Here is a 5,918-nt window from a genome sequence, read left to right on the forward strand (position 1 = left end):
CGCCGCCGCCTGCAGCCTCCGGCGGCGGCCCCGAGACATCGCCTGCAGCCTCCGGCGGCCGCCCCGAGCGCCGCCGCCTGCAGCCTCCGGCGGCGGCCCCGAGCGCCGCCGCCTGCAGCCTCCGGCGGCGGCCCCGAGCGCCGCCGCCTGCAGCCTCCGGCGGCCGCCCCGAGCGCCGCCGCCTGCAGCCTCCGGCGGCGGCCCCGAGCGCCGCCGCCTGCAGCCTCCGGCGGCCGCCCCGAGCGCCGCCGCCTGCAGCCTCCGGCGGCGGCCCCGAGCGCCGCCGCCTGCAGCCTCCGGCGGCGGCCCCGAGCGCCGCCGCCTGCAGCCTCCGGCGGCCGCCCCGAGCGCCGCCGCCTGCACCCTCCGGCGGCGGCCCCGAGCGCCGCCGCCTGCAGCCTCCGGCGGCGGCCCCGAGCGCCGCCGCCTGCAGCCTCCGGCGGCGGCCCCGAGCCATCGCCTGCAGCTTCCAGCCGGCGGCCCCGAGCGCCGCCGCCTGCAGCCTCCGGCGGCGGCCCCGAGCGCCGCCGCCTGCACCCTCCGGCGGCGGCCCCAAGCGCCGCCGCCTGCAGCCTCCGGCGGCGGCCCCGAGCCATCGCCTGCAGCTTCCAGCCGGCGGCCCCGAGCACCGTCGCCTGCAGCTTCCAGCCTCCGGCCCCGAGCACCGTCGCCTGCAGCTTCCAGCCTCCGGCCTCGAGCGCCGCCGCCTGCAGCTTCCAGCCTCCGGCGGCGGCCCCGAGCACCGTCGCCTGCAGCTTCTAGCCTCCGGCGGCGGCCCCGAGCCATCGCCTGCAGCCTGCAGCCTCCGGCGGCCCAGCAGTCCAGTCGTCTGTGGTCCAGTTGTCAGCGGTCCCTCGACGCCTGCGGTCCTGAGACATCTGCGGTCCAGTTGTCAGCGGTCCCTCGACGCCTGCGGTCCTGAGACATCTGCGGTCCAGTTGTCAGCGGTCCCTCGACGCCTGCGGTCCTGAGACATCTGCGGTCCTGAGACATCTGCGGTCCAGTTGTCAGCGGTCCCTCGACGCCTGCGGTCCTGAGACATCTGCGGTCCAGTTGTCAGCGGTCCCTCGACGCCTGCGGTCCTGAGACATCTGCGGTCCAGTTGTCAGCGGTCCCTCGACGCCTGCGGTCCTGAGACATCTGCGGTCCAGTTGTCAGCGGTCCCTCGACGCCTGCGGTCCTGAGACATCTGCGGTCCAGTTGTCAGCGGTCCCTCGACGCCTGCGGTGCCAGCGGCCCTGCCCCGCACTCCAGGACCCTCAGCAGTGACACAGTGAGAAACGACCTAGATGTCAGCAACCTCATTGGGAGTAGGCTCGCCGGGGTCAAAGTTGTCATCTTTTATAAAAGAAAGCCCTGACCGGTCAGTGCGATTCATGATGCTTGGCGCGAAATAAAGCTTTGCTTGACCTTCGCTTTGTATCAGTCTCGTTCCTTTGATCACGGACCCTAACATTTGGGGGCTCGTCCGGGATCAAACGACGAGAACTGAGCCAGCATCAGAATTTTTAGGGAAAGCCTCTGGAGGTATTGGGTTTCGAAGTATTGGGTTTCGAGGTATTGGGTTTCGAGGTATTGGGTTTCGAAGTATTGGGTTTCGAGGTATTGGGTTTCGAGGTATTGGGTTTCGAAGTATTGGGTTTCGAGGTATTGGGTTTCGAAGTATTGGGTTTCGAAGTATTGGGTTTCGAGGTATTGGGTTTCGAGGTATTGGGTTTCGAGGTATTGGGTTTCGAGGCATTGGGTTTCGAAGTATTGGGTTCCGAGGTATTGGGATCCTATCCGTCTGTCTGGTTGGAGCTCCAGGGTATAGCCCACCGGGGAGAAGCTGGACGCAGCCATGCTCCCCAGGGCTGGAGTGGATGCGGGGACGCCCCATCCCTCTGCTGATAGATCGACAGGGGGTTCTAGTCCCCCTGGGCGGTCGGGGGGTTCGAGTCCCCCTGCGCCGTCGTGGGGGTTCAAGTCCCCCTGGGCGGTCGGGGGGTTCAAGTCCCCCTGCGCCGTCGTGGGGGTTCAAGTCCCCCTGGGCGGTCGGGGGCTTCGAGTCCCCCTGCGCCGTCGTGGGGGTTCAAGTCCCCCTGGGCGGTCGGGGGTTCGAGTCCCCTGCCTTCCCTTTGACAGTTGAGGGGTTCAAGTCCCCTTAGACGGTTGGGGATAAAGATAGCCCCCACCAGTGGCAAGCTCTGGGTAAATTAAAAGTGCATAGAAATCAATGCACTCCATAAATTTGGTCAGGAGGACAAAGAGAAAAATCCGATTAGGAAATCCATTGAGCTATACAAAAACAAAAACAACACACCAAAGCTTATGGAATGCCATTAAAACAGTACTTAAAGGGAAATTATAGCAGTAAGCACCTGTTTTAAAGGATGAAGTTAAACTTCTACCTCATACAATATACAAAATTTTAAAAGGATCAGAAACCTATATTGTACTCTATAAGGCAACTGATATATGCTATAATATTGATGACCCTTGAAAATATTAGGCCAAATTTAAGAAGCCAGTGATAAAAGACTACATGTATGATCCTGTTTATATGTGAAATGTCCAGAAAACTCAGATCTATAGGAAAAGGAAGTAAATTAATAGTTACTTAAGATAGGTTGCCAAGAGATGGGAGTGACCAATGTTTGAATGGGGTTTCATTTAGGATGGTGAAAATGTCCAGAACTTGATTGGACACAATTCATACTTTTAAAGTATACATTTCAATAAACCATTTAAAGGTTATAGGAACTCTAAAGGAACAACAAATAGAAAGGTAAATAACAAGATAATAGGGGAATATGAAAAAGCTCATGGAGCTCAGGAAAGGAAGCCCCCCTCCAGCAGCAGGCTCTGGACGAGGGCCACTGGGGTTGTGGTTATTTGTTTGTTTTTGTCTTTTTGTTGTCTATTGTGTTTTGTTATGGTTGAAGGAAGTGGCAAGCAGAGAGTAAGGGGACGCTAGCTTTCATCTCTCTGTTCCTCATAATAGATGTGGGGCTTCTCCCTCACTCATTTTGTGTGTTAAGGGCTATAACGAGCCACCTGGAGTTAGTCAAATGCCGGGTTAAGGTGTCCAATGCTGATGCTCATTAGAGCCGGGCATGGAAAATAAGTGCCTAGTGGGCCACTTTTGGTAAGCAGAACTGGTACTGTGGGATGAACCAACCTCGAGACAGAGACTTTAAGGAATATTCCCAAGCAGCTGCCGAAACTTCTTTTGTTTCGGGGAATTCCTTGCCTTCTCTGGCCCGACGTGGACTGCCTGGCCCCTCCCCCTTGCTGGCACGGAAAGCATGGCATCTGAAGTGGAATGGGCCCAGGTGGAACATGAGGTCTGTTGGCGAAGGGATGGCTGGGCTGATGGTTAACTGTCTGTTTCAAGGGTTTAATGAGTAATTGTTAAAGTGGCTTCCGAAGTCTTTGATAACCTGAAACTGTGAAGGGTTGCTTGAATGACAAATGGAGTTAAATTTGTTGGACATCTAGATCCTAACCAAATGGGATGAAATGCTAGGGCGCTGTTTGCTGGTACTGGGTTTGTACTTTTGAAATCTGCTGGTGAACACATTCTGTGCTTAACTGATTGATAAATTTGCCATCTAAAGAATTCTGTTGTAACAACTCACCATTGGTTTATATTTAGTCTTAAGTAGAGGTTAAGGTATTTCTAAGAGTACAAAATTCTGTTAAGTGTAATTAAGACTGATGGAAATGAGAAAAGCAACTCTGTATGTAAAAAGTAGGAGATATGTAAAAGAGAGATAAACAGCCCTAAGGCCACTGTCAGAGCTAAATCCATTCGTAAAAGAATGGAAGGGGAGACTGATCACCTCCCATTAGCCAGGGATACCAAAAGGGGAGGATGTCCAACCTGTTTGAATCTGGAAAATGCCTGACTGTGTGAATGTATCTCTATGGCTCCACCGCTTCCACTATGGAGTCTGAATGGACTGCACCCTAAATCTTGCAGGGCTTCATATGGCATAACGGTCATCTACTCAATGGAGTAGCCCAGTCCAGGGTTTATACAGACAGACCTTAAATAAGACGCTCCTAAGTTCCCACGAGGGACACGAGCAGGACAGCATCCAGGGACAGCCCTGCTCTAATGGCAGAGCAGATCACAGCTGTTCTCTCTGGGCTCCTCCACCCAGAATCTGAGAGATGGAACAGGGGAAATTCTGTGCAATGAATTTGGACTCTGCTTAGCACCTCTGTGTTGGCTCTCAGCCCTAGAAAAACGAGAGCCTGAGGGTCCACTTTGAGTCTAGGAAGCCATCTTCCAAGAGGAAGAAAACTCTCTGAAGCTCCGTGAGCTGCTCGTCCCTCTTCTCTGATGTCTGGACTCGATGGGTCACACAAGGGCCTATGGGAGGAGCTCGGGAGTCAAGGCTTCAAATCTTGGCCATCGGAGGCTGCCAGGGACCTGACCCGATTGATACACATGCAGCTGCTGGCACGTTTCTGAATATGCTGGCTCTCTGCAGCCTCTGCATCTTTGAACAACATGTCCATCTGTCTGAAACATCATTCTGTCCCAAGCACTTAGAAACCCTCCACTACCTCCTCCTTTGTACAGAATGGGTATGACCACAAGGCATCAGTAGCCCAAGAAGGCCAGGGGCCAATGTAACTATGAACGAGAGAGATATGGTAGCTAACCAAGCCTGGACAAATTAAGGTAACAGTAGGGTATGAGAAAGTTCAGCTTCCTCCAGCAAGGGGAGGACGGTTCCATGTTATATAGGGTTTCACGTACACTCATCTGAGAATATCGGGTAAGAACCTTATGATTGTCTACGGCCATACCACCCTGAAGGCGCCAGATCTCGTCTGATCTTGGAAGCTAAGAAGGGTCGGGCCTGGTTAGTACTTGGATGGAAGACTGCCAGGGAATACCGGTTGCTTTGATCTCCAAGAGGGAATTTCTTGGGACGGTGGGCTACTGCAGGCTGTGGATGCTACCTTCACGGAGATGGCACAACCTCTCTACGAACTGGCTAAGGGAGGACTCACTATGGTAGACTGTGGACAGCTGAGGCAGAAGGAGCATTTCGGGAATTACAAAGAGCCTTACTGTGTGCCCCAGCATTGGTCATCCCAGATGTTACCAAGCCCTTCCACTTGTATGTGAAGGCAGGGCTGACTAAAGAAGTTTTGACTCAGACTCTAGGGTATGGTGAAGGCCAGTGGTCTATCTTAGCAAGAAACTAGATCCAGTAGCAGCTGGGTTCCCCCTTTGCTTCTGCATAATTGCTGCCATGGCCCTCCTAGTCAAGGATGCATGCAAATTGACTCTGGGTCAAAATCTCATATTGACCACCACCCACGTTATCAAGGGCCTTCTCCGGACTCCACCAGACCGATGGATGACGAACGCCCGGGTAACGGGGTATCAGGCCCTTCTCCTCAATGAACCAAAAGTGGCCTTCCGACCCCCAGCAGTGCTAAATCCAGCCACACTGCTGCCAGAAGAGCTAGCTGACCACACGACTGTGGGGAGGTCTTAACCCAAGTCACAGGAATAAGGCCGGATCTCAGAGACACCCCCCTCCCGGATGCGGAAATGACTCTGTTCACAGAAGGGAGTAGTTACATGGTCAGTGGAAAAGAGGTATGCGGGGGCTGCAATGGTTTCTCCTGGGCAGAGACTCTGGATGTCAGCCCTGCCACATAGGATCTTGGTGGAAAAGCAAAGCTGATTGCATTCACCAAGGCACTACAGATGGCCGAGGCCACAGGCACTAACTGGAAACTACAGTGTGCCTACTGGCCCCAGAGCTCTGAGCAAGGAGAATGAACCAGACTCTCGAAAAGACCTTGACAAAGTTAATTCTGGAGGCTGGCGGTGGATAGAAAATCTCCTTCATTTTACTCTCAGGGCACGATGTAATAAACAAGGTGACCCCATTTAAAATAATGTT

The 5,918-nt window shown here is 54.3% G+C and overlaps 1 pseudogene; it reads left to right on the top strand.

Moving 5' to 3' along the window:
• The first annotated feature begins 4,789 nt into the window (after nucleotides 1–4,789).
• On the top strand, nucleotides 4,790–4,908 carry LOC122903662 (annotated as a pseudogene).
• The last annotated feature ends 1,010 nt before the right edge of the window (nucleotides 4,909–5,918 follow it).

The sequence above is a fragment of the Neovison vison genome, chromosome 3 (assembly GCF_020171115.1).
Source record: "Neovison vison isolate M4711 chromosome 3, ASM_NN_V1, whole genome shotgun sequence".
NCBI lineage: Eukaryota > Metazoa > Chordata > Mammalia > Carnivora > Mustelidae > Neogale > Neogale vison.